This window comes from Mus caroli, unplaced genomic scaffold (genome assembly GCF_978045245.1).
Source record: "Mus caroli unplaced genomic scaffold, Mus_caroli_1 scaffold_20, whole genome shotgun sequence".
NCBI lineage: Eukaryota > Metazoa > Chordata > Mammalia > Rodentia > Muridae > Mus > Mus caroli.
Window position 1 is genome coordinate 2,372,467 of NW_028227275.1, and position 21,715 is coordinate 2,394,181.

The 21,715-nt window shown below is 48.6% G+C and overlaps 1 protein-coding gene across 1 annotated transcript in view; it reads left to right on the forward strand.

Annotated features, from left to right (window-relative positions):
• Hspa12a (heat shock protein family A (Hsp70) member 12A) overlaps nt 1–21,715 on the forward strand; it is a 148,882-nt gene that overhangs the window by 58,926 nt on the left and 68,241 nt on the right. The gene's annotated exons all lie outside the window — the stretch shown is intronic.

Consider the following 21,715-nt stretch of genomic DNA (forward strand, 5'->3'; position numbering starts at 1 on the left):
CCACCTCTGCCACCCAGACAGCACTTAAACTCCCTATCCGTATCCTGTCTTCCGCCTTTGCAGGTGAGTGTCAGTCAACGAAGTCAGCAATGGACGGTATGGATAAGGGCAGAGTACCAGGGAAAGGCTGGGGTCAGTGCCTGGGCAAACAGGTGGATGCCAGATTCACAGGATGACTGTGGGGGCACTCTGGTCCCCTTCCTTGAGGCAGCTCCCCTGGGAAATTGACAGGCCCACTCCGTGTGGAGACCTGCAGGCAGGATGGGAGTCCCCCATGTGGGATTATGCAGCTGCTGCCTCATCCTTGCAGACTTATTCATTCTGGAAACATCCTCCCTAGGGCCCTTCAGCCAAGCCAGGGAAGTGATTCAGACCCAGCTTTGCCTGGCTTCTTACACAGCTTAAAATAGTGCAGTGGTTCTCTTCCTCCTTCAGACCCCATTCAGTTCCCAGGGGAGTGGCCCCCAGCAAACCTGTCCCAACTTAATGCTCATGAGGTTCACTGCTAAACTTCTGGTTCTGTCCCTGTCATCAGGCCTTGAGTCCTCCCCTTCCCTCCTCTCCTCTTTCCTCTCCTCCCCTTTCCAATGCTTGCCTGTTGTATATCTACACAGAGACTACTAAGGGGCTCTAGGATCTAGCCAGTCTTATCTTACTTCCTCTGGATCTGAGCCTATACTTAGAGCTGATCAAGGTCAATGGGGCAACCCACCCACGTCCTGAGCAGGGACAGAATTGATGGGGGTCTTTGGACTATGGAAGGGGGAAGTCTTTGGGGACCTCACAGAAAGCTGGGGGAGGGGGACAGGATAGGGGATTTTCTGGAGGGGAAACTGGGAAGGGGCATAATATTTGAAATGTAAATAAATATAATATCCAATGGGGGGGAAAAAGAATGGTGGGGTGAGCGTTAAGGTCTTTGGGTTGTTCTGAGCCTGGGATAATGCTGCCTGCATTTTACCATGTCACCTCCCTTTCTAGGATATATACAAGCAGACCCCTGGAACATTCAGTCTTGGGAATGCCTCACCCAAACATCTTGGACTGTCCCTCAATGTAGAGGGATGGCTGGAGGGACCTTGGGGCACTGTGGGTTTTTCTAGGAGGGATGGCTGGAGGGACCTTAGGGCACTTGGGTCTTTCTAGGAGAGGTGGCTCTTGGGGAGAACTTGAGTGGAAGATAGAAGGGATTGTAAACACAGAAGTCAAGGTGTGTACTTGTGAGGATGTCATCTCCAGCCTACACTTTCTCAAAGAAGTGAATCACTGTGAAGACCTAAGACCTAGGCGTCCCAGAGCAATGGCTTCTGAGGCTCTAGCTTGTTTCTCTGCATCGGGTTTGAGAACAGCATGTCTCTAGGGCAGCCAATAACCGAATCAACAGCCGTTTTGCCTTAATTCATTGAGCTCAATTGCCTAAACCTAATTAGCATGCTTCTTAGCCTCGTGGAGCCTCAGATCCTCTCTCAGATGTACATATCCCATGTACACATCTGGGTTACAGGTGGCAGTGGTGGTCAGGACAGATGGACAAATCCTAATGACAGCACCATACCAAGTGAGAGTGGTGACCAGGCAAAAGGACATGCCCCCTAAGGGCATGCTCATAGCATTCTGGTGGCTCCAGGCTCCAGGCTGGCAATGCATAACGTTGCCTCCCATAGCTGAGCAGGGGACGGAGGAAGGGAAAGCATTTATAGAAGGTGCCCAGAGAGTGTAAGGCTTGTTCGATTACAAAAAGTAGGTCCCCAAGGTGTAGCATGCAGGGTATCTGTGCTTTATGGCACCTCTTCCCCTCATACACCCCTTAGCATCTACTCTACATGGTGGGAATGGGGCAGGACAGGGTGGACAGAACCCAACTCTGGGTCAGGGCAAAAAGGATAAGAGTAGCCCGAGGCAGCTGACCACACAAAGCAAGGTGAGTCAGGGAAGCAGAGCCTTGGAGCTAAAGGTGACATAGATAAAGGAGGCAAGCCTTCCCGGGCAAGCAGGGCTGTGCTGGGGTCAACATCAGGGATGTAGAGGCGCTACCAAGGGACTCCTTAAGACAACTGAGACATACACACACATTATGCATGTGTGCAGATGTATTCACGTGCACATGTAGGCCAGAGGTCAACCTTGAATCACGTCCCTTGGGCACCATCTACCTTGTTGCTCTGAGATAGCATCTCTCATTGGCTCGAGGCTTACTAATTATGCCAGAGTGACCGGCCAGTGAGCTACAGAGATCTACCTGTCTTGGACTTCCAAACTCTTGGATTGTGAAGTGTTCACCGCTTTACTTGGCTTGTTTTAAATATAGGTTTGGGGACTTGCATGTATCAATGAGCCATCTGCTCAGCCCTAAGACATTACACACATGCACACACACATGCACACACACACACACACACACCATTAGGTAACTCAGTGAGGTTTGTATGCTGTTTTGGCAACCACCACCACTATCTAATTTCAGAACGTTTTCCATTGCCTCCCATAGAAAGTTGATATTAATTCTCTGTTTTATTCATACTGTTCATTCCCTGGCAACATTAATTTGATTTCTGTGTCTGTGGGTCTGTACGTGAGATCATGTTAAATGTGGTCTGTGTGTCTGGCCATTGTCTTAGCTAGCTTACTGATTCTCAAGGCTCATTCTTGTAGCAGCCTGTGCCAGCACAGCATTTTATTTTTTAACATATGAATAATATTCTCTTGTATGGATATACTGACTGCGTCACCTGCCAACGGCCATGCAGGCTGTACAAACCTCTTAACTATTGTGCATACTGTTTACATTGCGAGTGCTTGCGTAGATTTTTTTTTTTTTTTCAGATTTCCTAGGTAGGTGCTTAAATGTGAAATTGTGGGATTACTTGGTAAGTTTAACTTCTGAAGAATTTCCAAGATGTTTTCATGGTGTCCTCTTGCGAGATTGGGGGATAGGAGATTGGAAGAGGTGAATATTTGCTATTGAAAGGGTACAGAGAGTCTTCAGAGCCCAGAGGGCAGCCTCATGACCAGCTTGGTTGTATTCAATCCAAAACTAAAGCTGGAAACAGGACTGGAGGGTAGCACGAGAGAAGAGAGAGTCCTGGGCTTCAGAGAAGCCTGGGCTCCAGAGGCAGGGAGGCCGCCCTTGAGAGTGTTCCTTGTGGCCTGAAGCAAGGCTGGACTTCCTCCTCTCTGCAGTGACCTAACTCCCTGCCAAAGGTCAAAGGTTCTTAGAGCCTATCCTCCCTCAATCTAGAACGCTGCTCTAAGGACTTCGCCCTGCCCAAGCTGTCTGCAGTGGGAGTGTGGCGCTGCCCTGGCTGAAGGGTGTGAGCGTGGCAGGTCGTGGCCGGGCTCCTCTTGTTCACCCTACCTGAGGAGAGTCTCTGCCAGAGCCAGGTACTGGACTCTTCCCAGTATGAAGAGAGAAAAGGGACAGAGAATTGTCACAGCATCTGAACCAAGGACACCAAAGGAGGAGTCAAGGGTCACCCTTGCATGTGCAGATCTGTGCCCCATCCAGCCTGGTGTCACAGCCTGGCTTCACAGGCCCTTGTCCTCAGGTTAACCTTGCTACCTCCTCCTCTCAGCCCTGGCCCAGGATTCCTACAGCAGGCCTGCTGGAACCAGACTAGGGCCTTCTTGTTCAGCCCTGGGGCCTGCAGCCCTGTCCTGTCTATCCGACCATCTGAAGGTCATGAACAGGGCAAAACCACAGCAGACACAGGCTTCCAGCCTCAGGACCCTTCAGCCCTCCACGATTGCACAGCCTGGCTTGGCTGTCAACCTGATGGATCTTTCAAAGGATGACTGGAGACACAAGCCCAGAAGTCCCTGGGGGCCCGGCATATGCCCGAGTTAACTCTTTCTTTAAAAATCCATGGCATTTTATTGAAAAGTCCTCTTATGAGATGGTTAGTTTATCAAATCAGGAGGAGGCCAGAATAGATATATGATTTGAACCAAAGATACAGGAACAGGGCTCCTTGCTCCCAGCAAGAAAGATTTTTGAAGAAAAACATGATTAAAAAGAAAGGTATTCCCATGAGCCAGGCCAAGCCGATTGAATCACTGGGAAGAAAATGACAATCTGAGTTAGAGTTTTATATCATTTTCAGCCACTAAAGCCCCAGGGGAGCTGAGAACATTTTATCTGGATGCTCCTGAGAATAGAGTCAGTTACCACAGGATAGCGGAGGCTGGTGCTGGGGCCTGGGTAGGCATGTATCTTGGAGACCTTCCCTGAGAGTAGCTAAGGCCACCCAGGAACTCATTTTGGCTCTTCTCCAAGCCAGCAGCCACTTCCCTCTGGCCAGCCAGATTACAGCTGCCTGCCCTCCCCCAGCCCCCTCTAGCTTGAATTGCAGTTTGTTGTATGTAGTAGCTGAGTGGCTGAGGTTGGCAACCTGAAAGCACCTGGCGTCACCTAGGAGATTAGGTTAGTTGAGGTGGGAAGACAGACAGTCCTGCTCTGTGCAAAGAGGAAACTGAGGCACACACCAGCATTCATCTGTGTGCTTCCTGACTGTGGATTCAATGGGACCCCGCTGCTGTGACTCCCATGTAGCAGTGACCCTGGAACAGTGGGTCAAGTTTGTTGGGTATTTTGACACAGCAACAAGACAAATGACTAGTGCAATGGCATGCATCCTGGGAACCCAGGAATGCCAGTTCACAGGGATTGTCTTCTCTCTCTCTCTCTCTCTCTCTCTCTCCCTCCCTCCTTCCCTCTCCCTACCCCCTACCCCTACCCCCCCCCCTCTCTGGAGACACAAAATCACAGCCAACAAACTCACTATACTTACATTCTATTTATTCCCTAATGCCATTCGCACCCTTTCCGACACTTGGAAGCCGTTGACCATCGCACAATGACATTTTGCATTAATGCTCACATCTGTGTGTACATTGCTAGCTCTATGGCTGCTGAACCAGAGTAAGTCTGTTCGAAGTGATTGCTGCCACAGGGTGTTACCAGCTTGTGAGCTTTCTCCAACATGGATTTTAAAGGAGCTGAAGAGATGTGGCTCAGTGCGTGAGATTCTCGCTATGGGAGATGAGGGTCCGAATTTAAATCCACAACATGCAGAGTAAAGCCGGGTGTGGTAGTTTACACCAGTAACTTCAGTGCTGGGGCCACAGAGGAGCCTTGGAGCTCAGTGGCCAATCAGTGCCTTGATCTCAAAACACAAAGTGGAGCTGATGCTGACCCCTGGCCTTACATCTGTCTTGGTGGTGTGATAGGAGCCACAGATTGACATCAGATTCTCTGTTCTTCCACATGCTCATGCGTGAATGGACGCCTGCACACACACACATGCGTGTGCATGCATACACAACACTAACACACTAAATTCAAGGAGCTCAACGTGACCAAGTGTCTGCTGCTTGGCCCTGTAAGACTCATCCCTGGCCACAAGAAGTGCCTGACATTCCCCAGTGGCTCCAGTCCCAGACTGGGTGCACGGAGCCCTACCTAGGAACGCAGGAAGTGAGAGTCTCTGCTGAGCGCCCACCCACTCCCCAACCCCCAGAACACAGAGGTTCTCATAGCATCTGGATCTCACCCACGCCCTTTCTTCTTCCACAAAGGCCCACTGTCTCCTCAGCTTCTAGACAATGGCCTTCATCATTCATACTTATTGTGGATGGAAATAAAACTTTAATCTATGCGGTTCCTAACCCAGAATTCCTTGGGAAACCTCAGATGGACTTCTCCTACTGAGTTGAATTTTATAAACCCAGAAAAATACTCAGTTCAGAGAACATACTGTACATGAGGGAGAGGAAAATGACCTCTTTGTGTCTGCTTGGACATAGCTTCAAGTTGGGACAGTGGCCAGCTCTGGGTTTGGCCTGGGCCAAGATCCCCCATAGAGGGTCCTCCAGCCCCACCCTACAGGAGGCAGCTCCACCCCAATTCTGGAAAGCTGTGGAAAGATTGGATCATATCACACCACCAAGACAAATGTCATACATCCATGGGAGTGAGGTCAGCAGAGCCATGGGACTGTAGCCGTGCTCTCTCTGGGTGGCTGATTTCCCGGGTGCTCTTGTTTCTTCTTTGACTGACTGTGATTTTGCTGTTGCCATTGGAGCATGATAGTTTTTACTGACCTAATCAGAAAACAGTTGATTAAAAATATTCTTATTTTACATTTATTTTTGTAGTGTGTATGCATGTGGATGTCAGAGGGCAACCTGGGGAGCTGGGTCTGTCCTCCGACCATGACTGTCATGTGTAGCTGTAAGCAAGCACCTCTGCTTGCTGAGCCACCTTGCTGGCCCAAATAGTTGATTTTATAAAACCATAGTGTTCGCAACACAAGCTAGAGTTATCTGAAAGGAGGGGACCTTGATTGAGAAAATGTCTCCATAAAATCTGACTGTAGGGCATTTTCTTAATCAGTGATCAATGGGGGAGGGTCCAGCCATTATGGTTGGTGCCATGCCTGGGCTGGCAGTCCTGGGTTCTATAGGAAAGCAGACTGAGCAAACCATGGGGAACAAGCAGCTCTCTTCCATGGCCTCTGCGTCAGCTCCTGCCTCCTGCCCTGTGTGAGTTCCTGTCCTGACTTTCTTCAAGGATGGACTACAGTGATAATGCAAGTGTAAGTTAAACAAACTCATTCCTCCCCAAGTTGCTTTTGGTCATGGTGTTTTGTCATCTGTAGAAACCCTGACTAAGACAACTAGCTAGGGTTACTTCACTTGGCTCCTGTGTGCCAGGAGGTAGAGTGGAGTGGGAACTTAAGGGTTCTTTGGAAAGTCAGTTGTGTTGGATGGTGATTTACTGGGGCAAACGCATGAAGGAATGTTTCACTGAAGCAGACACAGGTGAAAGGATGGTCTGATAAAGCAAGTGTGTGAAAGGACACATGATGAAGGATTCTTTGCTCAGCACACACATGTATTGGTCTGCCTTACATTGCACAGTTGAGCTGCATTTGTCATGACTCCATAGAGAGAAACCAAAAAAACTTCTGGTGGCATGCTGCACCTTCTTGCTAGAGTGATTTCAGCTGAGACAGACACACATGGAGTTTTGCTAAGACTCACATGCTGAGGCAAGACATATGGTAAGGCAAGACCCATGGAGTATACTTGATGCTTGGAGGGAGTATAAAAAGGATCAACAGACAGAGACAAAGACTTGGCTTGACTTGGCTAGGCTGGGCTAGACCGGTAGAGCTGGCTGTGCAATGCCTGTTGGTCTCACATCTTTGATGATCTTTACTTTGTTGAGAGAGGCACAGCTGAGAACTTCTGGCATTCCTGGTGTTCTGAATCCCTCCTACTGACTCATGCTGATTCACCTAAGGCTTGGCTATCTCTGCTAGGTCATGCCGCCACTATTGCTATCCCTACTCTACTGAACCAGACTGCTGATATATCTATCTGTGAAGTGTTTGCAAGTGGACCGAGCTGCCACCTCTGACTCCTTGTGAACTGAACTGCTGATTTCCAGTCAATGCACATGGGATTTGCTCCAAAGAACCATTTCTAAACAGGTCCACTTCCCCCGTATCCTTTCTTTTCCATTAAAAGTAGGCTTTGAAAAAAAATAGAGTAGAAGAAAACAGATGTGTTCTGAAGCTGCAGTTTTCACCCAGGCATGAGTTCCAGATGACTACAGAATTGGTGGTCTCATTCCACCCCCTGCCTTAAACAGACTGTACATCATCACACCCTGTCATCTCTGTCACCATCTCAGCAAGACTTTGTTCATGTCCACCTGTTGAGGACTGTGTAAGAGTTAACCATGATGCAGTTATTGTCCCTAGAAGTAGTGACAGAGTTGAGTGACTCACAGTTGGTGACAGTTGATGACAGTTAGTGACAGTTGGTGACAGGTAAGGAAGTCATTGAGGAGAAGGGAGGTGTGCCCTAGAGGGAAAGCTGGCTCTCCTCAGGGGTGCAGGGCAAAAGTGAACAACTCCCAGAGAATCCAAAAGGGGGCCAGTGATGCCAGCTAAGTTCTGATGAACGAAAAAAAAATATTTCAAAAGTGTGTGTGAGAGAGAGAGAGAGAGAGAGAGAGAGAGAGAGAGAGAGAGAGAGAGAGAGGACAGAGAAACACCATGGGTACTTTGAGATACCTTAGCCAGCCAAGTACTCACTGATAGGCACAGAACACAAGTTTGACCCCCAGAACCCATGTTTAAAAAGCCAGGGCAGTGGCAAGTGTTTATAACTCCAGTGTAAGGGATCCCAAGCCTGGTGGATCTGTGGTGAGCCAGCTTAGCCTTAGCAAGCTTCAGGCCAGTGAGAACCTGTCTCAAAAAACCGAACCATACACAAAAGCCCATGGCACCCAAGGAACAATGCCCAAGGTTGCCTTCTGAGCCTCACCCCCTGGCACAATCAGAATCACCCCCAAGGATGACTTCCAGGCTGTGAAAATAGAGGCACATAAGGTGCAGAGGCATTGGTGAAGAGAAGGGGTCATGCTGAGAGGGTTGGTGTCATTGTGACTGTGTCCAGAAGTGCAGGGAGCAAGTCAAGACTTGATGGAAGCAGGCTGTGACTGGATTCACACCTTACTAAAAGACATTTGTGGTGCAGGTGGTTAAAAAGAGGCAGGGGTGAGGATTGTGAGCCGGGGAGACCAAATGAGAGGCACCAGGCAGAAATGACAGCACCCAGTGGAGAAAATGCTAGCGGGGCTGAGAAACTGATGGGATTCAAGACTCAGACAGCCCTGTCCTGTTCAATATGCCACTGAGGATATAGGGATGGAGGCTATGTTGTTGGGAGTCGGACATGGTGCCTGTTGTACTCGTATATAACTTTCAATGACCAGCCATGATATAACGTCAAATAGGCATTAGCAGGACATCCCAAGTAGCTGTGAAAATCAGAAAATATCTGTACTTTATCCAGAAAATGCCCAAGAGGTAGGAGGTGAGGGGTGGGGGGCTAGGGATGGCTCAGAGGTTCAAAGCATTTGCTGCTCAGACCTGAGTTTGGTTTCCAGCACTTATGTCAGGCAGAGAGTAGAAAATGTCTGAAAGGCCCTGTGGTGATCTTGGCATTCTCTTTTAGTAAACAATAAAACGGAAATCTATAGCTGTGTGTGATTTGAACTTTGATACTTCATTGAACAAGCTGATGATGGCTTATGGCCGTGACATCTCTTAAGAAAGAAGGACACATTCTTGTGCTTATCTGTCAGCCCTGGTCTGTCAGCAAGGGCATTTTTCATCCTTGACTTTCTAAGGTCACTCGGAGATAGTCAGAAAACGGTTGACAAGGCATACTCTGCCCTTGATCCTGGATTCAAGCCTCCAGGGCTGCCCACTGACTGTCCCAGGCATCATCACCAAGGAAGTGGGGTTCTCTGCATCCTTGAATCTGATAAGCTGGTGGGAGTTAGTTGAGCATAAGCAACAGAGATCAGATCTGGCTTTAAAACCTATAAAAGGAATGTACTAAGCACCGAGGGGGCTGGCTCAGTGGGTCTCACTTGTCTGACAACGTGTTCAATCTCTGGAACTCATGTAAAAATGAAAGAACCAGGTTCACAAAGGTGTCCTTCAAGTTCTGCATGTGTTTTCCCATATATGTCATACAGGCATCTCTCTCTCTCTCTCTCTCTCTCTCTCTCTCTCTCTCACACACACACACACACACACACACACACACACACACATGCACACACATGTGCACACATGTATACTAGAAGGCTTCAGACAGCATAGAGACTCTCTGGAGAGGCTGAGCACCCATCCTGGAGAAGACAGCTTCTATGTGGTTTCGCAGAGATGACTCCTCTGGTCACAGCAGGTGCTGTGGCAGCAGAAGAAGGAATGGATGGTGGGAAACAGCAGCCACCGTAAGTAAGGCTGAGGAGAACTTCCACTCTGAAAACCCAGGCTCAGTGCCTTCCAAGTGTCAAAGTCATGCAGTCACTATACACTTCTTATTCTTTGCTGAGAAGGACTCATGAGCCCACATCCAGCTCAGGGGCAAAAGTGGAGTTCATCTGAGCATGTTAGGGATGTTCTGCTGTCTTTCTCCATGACTGAGTCCAGCTGTACAGTGATGTGACCTAGTTTCATCGAGTGGAAAGGAAGCTGAGGTTCCCTGGGGTACCTGGGAAGACACACAGTCGTCTTCCTCTGAACATCTACAGAATCTACAGAAAATGTGGGTCTGTAGCAGCCGTGTCGCTGGCCGTGGGAACTGGGCAGAGCCGGAGAATGGGAGACAGAGGGTGGGGACCATTCCTCGCTGTTGAGTTGGGTGCTTTATCAGCAGCAGCTGCAGATATCCCCATGGCTTCAGGAGCAGTCCTGGGTGGAAGGGCAGGCTTATTTCCTTCTGTAGGGAATGGAGCTAAGACCATTGGGAAGATGGCTTTAGGAGGAAGCATTGTTGAGACAAGGGCTGGAGATTCTGAAATGAGCTAGCTTGCAGGTATGGTAGGAATTTCTACATAGAGCCAAAGATTTGATGACCGCACCCCTGTGGCTGTACCTGACCTTGAACTTTTCAAGATTCTGAGGTAAGAACAAGAATCTAGAATCTATCCAGGCCTACACTCTCCCATCTTGTACCCCTCTAGGTTCCTCCTCCTCTTCCTCCTCCCTCTTTGTTTTTTTAACCTTTAAATTCTGTTTTTATAATCCTTTGAAAAACCTGAACAAGCTTCATGGGCTGATATCTACCCTCGGATTATGAATCACAGTTTATGACTAAATTCCCTCTAACCCCTCCAAAACACAACCACACAGTCACACACATACAAACACACATGCACACAATCACACATCTGTTAACACGCAGACCCGACCTCACCAGGCCCTAGACTATATATCGCTGTAAATCATACATGCCTGTATTTTGGAGCTGAACAGTAAGCTGAACTTTGGACTGAGAATTCCAGCTATGCTGCCCTCTGGCTGGGTGGTCCTCAGAAAGTAATTTGTTCTCACGACCTTGACCCAGAGGCCACACAAACAGATAGTTATTTTAGAGCTTGGTATAAAATAGATCATCCACAGAAGGTAGTCATGGGGCATTGCCTAGGAGAGGCTGGGGATACAGGCAGGGAGGAAGGGACTGGGTATGGGACATTGGCAAGCACTCAGAGGCAGGTGTTGGTTGGAAGCGTGATTTAGAGGGTTCAGGGATGACTGAAATCTACACAGTGAGACCCCATCTCTAGACAGTGTCGGGTACCAGGCAGAGAAACAGGCCTTTCAGATGCCATCCTTGTCTCTAAGCAAACTATTGCTCTTGATTTTGTTGATTCAGTATTGAAGAAAAACCATCATCTTTATTATATAGAAATAACCTCTGTGGTTGGTGGCAGTCCAGGGTCTCACTATGTAGCCCTAGCTGGCTTGGAACTTAATGTATAGATCAGTCTGGCCATGGCTCCTCATGGTGGGTCTTGGTAAAAGAGACAGTCTGTGGTTCTAACCAAACTTCCTGGCATGATTTTACATCCCACAGGTAGGAACCTGGAATCAGAGGCTGACGCAGAGGCCATGGAGGATTGCTGCTTACCGGATTGTTCATCATGGCTTGCTCAGCCTGCTGTCTTATAGACCATGCTTTCTTTCTCACACTTGTTTTACGGTTTATTTTCTTCCTGAAAATACGTTCTTGTGGCTGCTGAGCTGGAGTCAGGGAAGGTCCAGATGGGCTGTGAGGCATAGGGTGCTGCTGATCATATGGATCATATCTATCTCATCACTTTTCTTCTAATCTCTGATTTTACTTCCTAAAACAGCAGGCTTTAGTTTTAAATTTAATATGCCAAGGCTCTGCGTTTTCTCCCCTTAATTCTTTTTTTTTTTCTGTAATTTTAGGGCTTTGTTTGGATATGATACAAGATATAAAATAAAGAACATTTATGGGTCTTCTCACCTTCATCTAGACCTTAGCTATGACCGTCCCAGCCTCGTGCTGTGTGCTGAGCAGTGGACAGTACATTTCCCCGTCCCTGGATGAAGACTGTAGAATGTAGGCTGGGTAGGGAGTGGCTCTTCCTTCTTTTCCTCCCTGTCACCTGCCAGCCTGGGGAGGACATTGGTGGACGCTAGAGTACTAGGCTGCACAGTCACTAGTGGAATTGTAATAGCTGACCTTGGGTAGGGTGCAGGAAGGGGCGGGGCTTGTGTTGCCCCAAAACACCACCTCCCCTTTGTGCATGAGGCTTGATTTCTTGGAAAGGTGCGTTAGATAGCTGTGTGTTTGACTTAGCACCCAGCACAAAACAAACAAGATGTCAGTGGATTCTATGAACTCTATTGGTCTTAAACTCAGAATGTATTGATTGTCTACCATGGGACATCTGTTATCTGTCATATAACCCTTACTCTGTGGTAGACTCCAGGCCATCCTATGTGTATGGCCCTGTGAAGGTCTTTGTAACAATCTTGGGCACAGTGGTTCTATTCTACAGGTGAGGAGGCAAAGACTGGGTTGTGAGGATGACAAACCAAGGGATGCCAAAGCTGCTTCTACCACAGGTCTGTGACAGGCAGGATGAGGCAGGAGAATAAGCGTGATTGTTATCCTCATTGTTGGGTAAAGTGTAGTGGGGCAGCTTTGGGCACCAGCTAGCTTATGACCTGCCCAGGGCCACACAGCAAGCATGTGTCCGAGACTGATCTTGGAGGTCGTTGGATACTCTCTCACTGAGTCAGTGGAGCGCTGGCTACCCATAACACTCACGCCATTATGACCTCCATGCCTGTGGGCTGATAGGATCATGGCGTGTATGCCAGTGTGTTCAGTGCTGAGCTGGTGAACAACAGAATGTCTTTGGCCTGACTCCACTGACTGGAAGATTTCCACATGGAAGTTGAGCCAAGAAGGGTTTCGTTTGTTTTTAAATTTTAATTTATTTTTCCAAATTTATAGATGTTCCAAGCAGAATTTGATTTAAAACTACCACCACTGTAGGGCTGAGGATGTGTCTCAGTGGTAGAGCATTTCCCTAGCAGGTCTGAGGGTTGGGGTTTGACTCCCAACATTGCAAAACAAAACAACCCATCCTCCACCAAGTATCCTATGGGCCCCTAAATGCATACACTGTTGTTTCACTCAGGCAGGGTGGGACTCATTGCTGAGAGCTAGTTATGGATAATAGCCAATTATAGTGGCCATTGTTGATAGAGAACACCCTCTGTTGCAGAAACTGAGTTAAACATTATCTAATTGAGTGCTCTATAGGATTTAGTGTCTGGGGGCTTTACCAACCTTCTTTTAGGAATGAATCAGAGAGTGTTGGTGACTCACTTAAGGATGCACAACTAAGGAAGGCTACAACTGGATTCAGATCCACACATAATCTCATTTTTCATTCCATATCTGTATTCTCTGTGTTTCTGGCTCTCCTGGCCTTCCTGATTGGTGAGGCGGAGGGCAGGAAGACCTGGAACAGTTTACCCATAAGTTTTCATTCTGGGATGCTATCAAGGTCTGCCAAGACTTTTGGTCATATCTGTCTCTTTTTTCTTCCAAGGTCAATGCACTTACACATCAAGTCCATGTCTGGGTAGATTTAGCATCTCAGCACAGTGTAGGGTCCTGGAAGTGTATAGCAGAAGATGGGGAATGGAGAATAGCTGACAGGAATGGAATGCTCCTAAAAATCTTGATCTTAATATAAACCGAAGGCTTTAACTATGGTGGACTTGAGGACATGGCTCAGTGAGTAAAGATGGCTCACGAGGACCCAAGCCTGTATCTGTAATTCCAGCAACTGGGGCCAGAGACAGACAGATCTGGGGCTCAATGGTGAGGCAGTGCAGTCAATATGGTGAATTTCAGGATTAGTGAGAAATATAGTCCCCCTAAAAGAAGATAGGTAAATAAGGACAAAGATTGAGAAAGACAATTGGAGTTAATGTCTGGTCTCTACCTGTACCTATACGAGTGAGCACACTTATATAAGGAAGAGTATACACATGCATGCACACACAGGAACACACACACAACCAATGCACCATGTAAAATTGACAGACTATAGAATCAATGTATTTTAGTGCCATTGCCTCTAGATGTATGTGGTGACAAAGCAGGTCAGCTCTAGATAACTCCAGACCACACCAGTTCTGTATCCAACATGACTTACTAGAGAATCCATTTCACTTGTGACCTTCAATGTCTTACGATGGCAAAATGTGTATATTGGCAGGAACAGTAGAGAGGGCAGCTGCCATATGTCCTTTCTGGGTAAGCTGGTTTTCCTTACAGTGTTGGCTTTTTAAGTAATTTGGGTGATGTGTGTCTGGGGAATCATTATGACACCCCTACTATTATGAATGCCTGCAGTTATTCTACAACAATACATCTTAAAAGTATTTAATAGATTCTGAGATGTTAGCTCTGTTTAAGAGACTATCACAGAGGTCTCAGAGAGTAGAATGAGGAATGTACAAGTCACTTTAAATACAGCAACTGGGTAGAATGGCAGCCAGCTGCTCAGGGTCTCCTGGGGCTTCCACTTTCCCATCTTAACAAAGCCATGGATAGCAATGCTTCCCTCACCACCCTGAGATACTATTGGAAAGACAGGAGTGCTGGGAGGGCTTTGTGAATTGTTACTCTGTCTCTCAGTTGCTGGGAGGGCTTGGTAAAAGGTTACTCTGTCTCTCAGTTGCTGGGAGGGCTTGGTAAACTGTTACTCTGTCTCTCAGTTGCTGGGAGGGCTTTGCAAACTGTTACTCTGTCTCTAAATTACATTGTTTGTTCAGTCATTCACACATTCCTGGAGACCTTGCTATAAGCATAACTTTTCCAACCTACATTTAATAAATGTTCAACCTCCCCTCTGGCCCTCCACCCACCAGAAGTAGTAGAAGAGAAAGGTTATTAGGACATAGGGGAAGTGGACCTGTTTAGAAATAGTTCTTTGAGTGCAATCTTTGTTGTCAGGATATCAGCTGTTCAGTCCAAATACCAAATACAAACCAGTAGCTACAGTTCAGCCCACTAGGCAGTCACCACACATGAACCAGCAAGGGCAGTTCAACCAAAAGAAACCACCCAAGGCCACTGAAGGGGCAAGAAGCTGCAGGAAGTTCACTTGAAGTTCTTTGGTGAATTTCTCACTATGGTGTCACCACCACAAGTGGAGTTCAGCAATGCAATGTAAGATGAACAAATACATGCGTGTTGTTAGCAAATAACAGTGGGTTGGAGCAAAGCACACCAGTGCTTCAGCTCCCACTGTCTGTGGGTAATATTTATTCCTTCTGAACATCAAGTGTTCTTTCACGTGTTTGCTATAGCAAAGCATCCTTTCACCTGTGTGCCCCAGCAAACATCATTTGACATAACTGACTTTCCAAAGAAAACAGAACTCCCCACTTCACCTTGCCCTGCACCATGTGCCTGGCTCTGCACAGGAGGCAGGACAGGAGAGACCTGGGTGTTCCATCATGACTAGACTACCCAAGTGTTCCTCTTCTTCATTTACTCCTTCAGTAAACATGGCTGTAGCACAGTCTCCCATTTGGCACTAGGCAAAGGGAACAGTGAAGATCTAGCTAGTGGGGAGGTGGAGATGGGGAGGCAGAGACCTTGTGACTTTGACCAAAAGTTTAGCTTTCTGGGATTCAATTTCACACCATGAGGCATACCCTGGGCTATCAGTTCATTTCTTCCACAAATGTTTCCTGACCATGAACAGAGAGCTGACATGGAGTAAGAGGGAAGGGAACAAGCCACACAGGGTGAAACCTTTGACTCTTGTGTCAGTGGTCCCTTGAGCGAAGGTTTACTTCAGTTCTCTGAACCTTGTCCATCCCTTGGAGCGTTCCCCCATAAGACGCAGCTTCTGGTTGTCTTGTGTTGCTGTGACTCAGGACTTTCTGCAGGGTCATGGTCTGAACAGTTCTGAGAAGGCTGCTGAGAAAGGAGCCATAGATCCTTCTGCTGTTTGAAATACTTCTGAAAAATATCTGGATAACCCTTCATCACCTGAGCAGGCATTTCTAAAGTTTACATTGCAGGCCTGGGTGACTCTGATATTTGGAGACATCATTTCCTCCCACCCTTGAAGTTCTGCCCTGGAAAAGTCCTCCAGCAGCACATACTGTGTATGTGAAGTGTGTTTGGAATGTTAACGGAGAGGCTGATTCACACCAGATGGGATGGGAAGCAAGCGGGAAGGACGCATCTGCTGGTCACTGAGCTAGGTGTCTGGAGTGCCGTAGGTCAGGAAGTGTGACACATGCCCAGAGTTTCCCTGTGTGTTTTATGTCCTCTCTGCACATTGGAGTCTTGGTTCTGCTGCAGAAGCATCACAGTTTTTCGAGACCGGGAGCTTAGTACAGGTAACAATGTCCCTGACTGCCTGGTGGAGTTGGCTAGTCCCATTTCTTGGCTCTGGCTTCTGTGTGCTTAGGTTGATACTAAAGTTGAGGTGGTCTTTTTAGGGCTGAAGGTCAGTGAGGGGATCTGTGGGCAGAGAGGTGCCTGTGAGCTGGTGGATGGAGTAGTCCAGAGAGAAAGGAGAAGGCCTGGATTTGAGGAGCCTATTGGCTCCACGTCTAACATTTCAGGTAGTATACAAGGGCCTGGGGCTGCTGATGTGAATATTGCTGACACCCAACCCCCATCCCTGGAGATCTTACACACACACGCACACACACACACACACACACACACACACAGAGAGAGAGAGAGAGAGAGAGAGAGAGAGAGAGAGAGAGAGAGCACCTGAGGTTAAGTCCTGGCCTCTGCCCTGTGGCTCCCTAGCTCAGTGACCTTTCTGTGTAAAGGGATCAGCAGCCATCTTAATCTCAGAGTTTTGGTCAAGTGCTACTGCACAGATCGCAGGGTCATGGAAAGCCAGATGGTATCCTGGTGTAGAGAACATTCAAGCTGAAACTTATAAAGGAATGTCCATACCAGCACAGCAAGTAGAGAACAGGTTCCCTCCGGACCCAAGAGCAATGCATGAGACTTAGGTGACAGGATCAGCTGGAGGCAGATGGGGAGATGGCCACTTGGCTATGCACTGGCTAGCCTCGGACACTCGTATGGCCAGTGGGCACTGCAGGCCACTGCTGGGCCCCCAGCACCTCCAAGGTGGCAAGAGGTGCCTGGGTTGCTTGCAGGAAACATGGGGAGGGGGAGGAGGGAATCTCTGAAGGGCTCGAAGGAACCTGCCTCAGGCAAGCGCCACAGCCTGGGATGCTGTGTAGTGGGGTTTCCCTCCTAAGGGGCGAGGGGGCAATTTTCATAAAGATGTTCAAGAAGGGGTGGCTTCATGAAGCTAAAGAGAGGGCCTGTGCCGTGATTCTCCTGGGAAGACGGTTTGATGATGTATACGTACAGTTAGAAGTGAGGATGAGTGGGAAGGGATGGAAGCCATGGAGGTATCTAGAGCTAAACCATGCGCAGGCCCTGTCTGTTGGTCCCTTTAGCATCGTGGAGAACAGAATGCATGCCAGAAGCATTAGGAGGAAAGGCTTGGTTTGGTTCATATCACACAGAACCAACCAGGCAGCAGGTGTAAGACAGGAGATGGGCCGAGACCATGCTGTGATGCACTTCTGGCAGCTAGGGTCCCCCAAATGCTGTAGTCTCCCTAAATAGACTCACAGTTGGAGAGGACAGCTGAGATTCGGAGCACAGCTGGGAAGCAGAAGAGTGGCATGATCCTGTCTGGCTGGTGACAGGTCGGGGAGCAAGGTGGGAGCCCCCTGGTGACATTGAACAACGGGGAAATGGGCCTCGGTACACCTCAGCCTCTGCATAGCACCATCTCTTCTCCCGTGGAATAGGCAGGGGCAGGGTCGTCAGGAGAAGGGGATGAGCCCATAATGGCACCTGCTTGGCAGAGTGGTGCTCACCAGACCACTTCTTCCATTACACAAGTACATTTATGTCGTGTGGGAATGCACATGTGTTGGTATTCACACATCGCAGAGGTCAGAGGACAGCTTGCAGAAATCTGTCATAGTCTTTGAACCTGTGAGTCTTGAGGGTCAAACTCAGGTTATCAGACCTGACCACATGTGCCTTTATTTAATCAGTCCAGGGCACTAATTCTTCTTTTTAAAAATTATATGTATGAGTATTTTCTCTGAATGTATGTGTGTGTGTGCCACTTGTCTGTAGAAGCCCTAAGAGGGCATTGGATCCCTTGGAACTGGAGTTACAGATAGTTCTGAGTCACCATGTAGGTTCTGGACATAGAACTTGGGTTCTCTTAACCACTGAGCTGTCTTCCCTGCCTCATTAAAACACATATTAATTTCATGATGAAGCAATGACAGAGCATAGTCCACACTGCATTTCATGCTCCCTTGAAAACACAATCTGCTCTCTGCCCCAAGCGCTGGGACCTGCATGTCATCTCCTATGCTGCTCACATGCCCTTGTGTGTCTATGGCTAGGATTGTCAGTGAGGGCACATGGTGCCCAGGGCCTTTCTACAGCAGGAGGCAGATGTGGGTTCCTTCTGGTTCTGACAGACTGCCAAGGCCTGCGTCCTGATGCCAAGGTCAAGTTCCTGATGAGGAAGGACAGGGTACAGTGGATAGTCTGGAGAGACACCCTAGTCAGCATGGGGAATTGGCAAGTCCATGTTTGCAAAAAGTTGTTATCTGGGTGGCTGATGGTGCCCAGATGAGGAAGTCAGTGACCTAGGCTTGAAGTGCATCCCTGCAGCTGTCAGGAAGGGATTGAGGAGGTCAGTGGTGGAGAGATTGTTCTGGAGCAGGGGAGGGTGGTGTCACTAAGAGTAGATAGACCATGGGGCAGCTGGATGGTGGCACAGAGAATGAAGAACAGGCATCAGAAGCCACTGATCCACACTTGACCTGCAGATGCTGAATGTGGACAGGCACTGAAGGATGAATGTTGGTGGATGCCCAGGTGTATGGCTTAGACTCTGGTGGGTGGTGCCATCTGGCTCCCCAGGAGAGAGGGGGGGGGACAGGAGGGTTGGATTTTAGTCAAGTGTGAGAGACCAGGAGCCACCCTCAGAGATGTTCATTAGCTCTGGAGTCTTGAAGGAAAGTCCAGTCCTGGGTGTGGAAGTGAACATCCCTGCAGTTGGAAGGAAGGTCCAGTCCTGGGAGACATGCAGAGTTGCTGAGGCAAAGCAGAGAGGGTGAGGCAGTAAATAGAAGCATTTGAACATTGTGAGAGTTTCATTTCAGTTGTCATAATAAAACAAAAGGCAACTCAGGAAGAAGGGATTTATTTCAGCTCACACATTTAGCTCATAACCCATTATTGTGGAAAAAAATCAAGGTGCTTAGAACTCGAGACTGCTGGTCACTTCATGTGACCAATGGAAGGCAGACAGAAATGAGTGCATGTGTGCTTGTGCGCCTGCTTGCTTATGCTCAGCTTGATGTCTCCATGCTCACACAGTTCAGGTCTCCCTGCCTAGGGAATGGTGCTGCCCACAGTGGGCAGCTGACAGAGAATGCAAAAGATTTAAATACCATGGAAACAGAGGCAGTTGGTGATGGCCCTTTCTTGTGAGAGAGCTTAGGGGAAGATGACAGCCGGTCCCTGGTATCTAAAGTACTGAATGTAGTCTGGAGCAGTGTCTCAGTGGTTAAGAGTGTTTGCTGCTGCTCTTCCAGAGGACACGAGTTCAGTTCCTAGCACCCATGTCAACAGCTCACAGGCTTCTGCAACTCTAGTGCAAAGGGAACTTGATATACCTCTGGCCTCTATAGACACTTGAACTGTGTAAGTACATGTACACATGTGTAAACACACACACACACACACACACACACACACACACACACAGAGAGAGAGAGAGAGAGAGAGAGAGAAGAGTGTTAAAGTATTGAATGTTGCACTAAGGGATTGGAGTTTGGCAGAGAACAGTGAGTGGCACATGCCTGTAATCACATCACTTGTAGGTTAAAGCAGAAGGATAGAAAGTCTAAGTCCAGCCTGGGTTACATAGCAAAACCTCATCTCAACAAAACAAAAAACAAATATTCAAACTCAGGGCTTTTTCTTAGGAATGAACACTAACTCCCAGCAGACGCAGCTGAACAGCCAACTCTGTATCCAGGTCCAGGCACATGTCTCCAGGACACTAGTGGACAGCGCAGTGGTTAGTCCTGCCTTTTCATATTATGGCACACCCCAGCCTAGCTGCTTTCCCTTAATTAGGAGGTGTGAGCAGAACCAGAAGGCAGCAGTGGGTGGAGGAAGGGCCAGGGAGAACCCTTCTCCTCTCTATCTGAAGCTCAGCTGAGCTCAGGAGCATCAGCTGTTGCCCTGATCAACTACTTCCAACCCGAGTCCTCTCTGATTTGGGTGCCTCCTGCTCCTGGCCTTCGGGGCCTTGCTGCGGGACTTTAACTCTTGGATCTGCCTCTGAGATAGTGTGTGTGTGTGTTGGGGGGTGGGGTACTGTCACTGCCAGAAAGCAGTCTTGATTAGGAGAATTGGCTTCATCAACACATGTTTTCTACACTCTAGGAGTGGCTTCCAGGTACTGCCAACACCCTGAACAACTGGCCTGGCATCTAGTAGCTCATGCTTTTAAAACCGCTAGTACCCTCGTTTCCAAGCTAGGCATCATGTCACGTAATTGTTTTTAGTCTTGAGAACCTGTTTCTCAGAAGAGGACAAGGAGGCTCAGAGAGGCCCACATAACAGCCAGAGACTGTGCGTTTAGCTATCCTAGTGCAGGCAGAAGACAGTTTGTGAGCACGGGGTGGGAGTCCTCCCCTGAGTTACAACCCCAGCCCGTTTATCACTCTCCTCTGTAGGCTTTGGTAGCAGACCTCAGGTCATCCCACCACCCACAGGGAGGCTGCTTGTGGAGGCCTCCCCTAGGTACGGAGATGATGCCTGTCTCACGAAGTGCTGTCTCACGACGTGAGGAATTAGGTGGTGCTTGCCACTGGGATGAGATTCCAGCCAGCCATTTGCTCTTGTGTGATGTTGACATCATAATTTAAACCTCCCATGCCAGGTTTTCTTAAACGCAGAAACTGACAGCTACGAGATAAGGATATGTGAACGTCAGCACTTAGTGTCAGACCCCTCTTCCCCCACCTTGAGGGGGGGCGGGGAGACGTAGGGACTATGTTAATGAGATCTTTACTCCTGCATGTACCAAAGAGCACCCAGAACCATCTGTTTAGCCAGGCCTTAGCAGGCGCCAGAGGCGCAGGTGTGTGTGTGTGTGTGTGTGTGTAAGAGAGAGAGGGAGAGAGAGAGAGAGAGAGAGAGAGAGAGCAGGCACCAGCCAGAGGGCAAAGACCAGTGAATCACTCAACCATGGAAGTTTTGAATTATTAATGTCCTATTTTAATGGGGCCAGGGATGCATCCCATATATGGAAGGGCAACACAGTCTCTGCGACAAGTACCTCCGTGGGTCAAGATTTGCTTTGCAGTCCTGTAGGCACCCTGAAGAGGAAAAGGCGGTGGGGGTGGGGTTGCTGGGCCTCAGCCCTGCACAAGTTGTGGCCTGGCTCCAGGCTGCACCAGGGTCTCCAGAGCTTGCTTCGGTGTGCTCCTCTGGGACCTAGGGGCAGAGGCCATTGATGTGGACTGAAGTGTGCTTCGCATGGAATGCTGAGTGTGCAGTGCTTGCTGAAGGGTCTGGCGGGAACTCCCGAGCTTGAAATCCGACCTTGCGCGCTTCTTGCAGAGACCCCTGCTCAGCTCTGACCCTCCACCGCCCAAGCTGAGTCCTAGTGCGCTAGTGACAGCACGGGGTGTGGCCTCGGCTAGGCGGCGACCAGAGGTTTCAGAGCTTGTGGGAGGAGCCA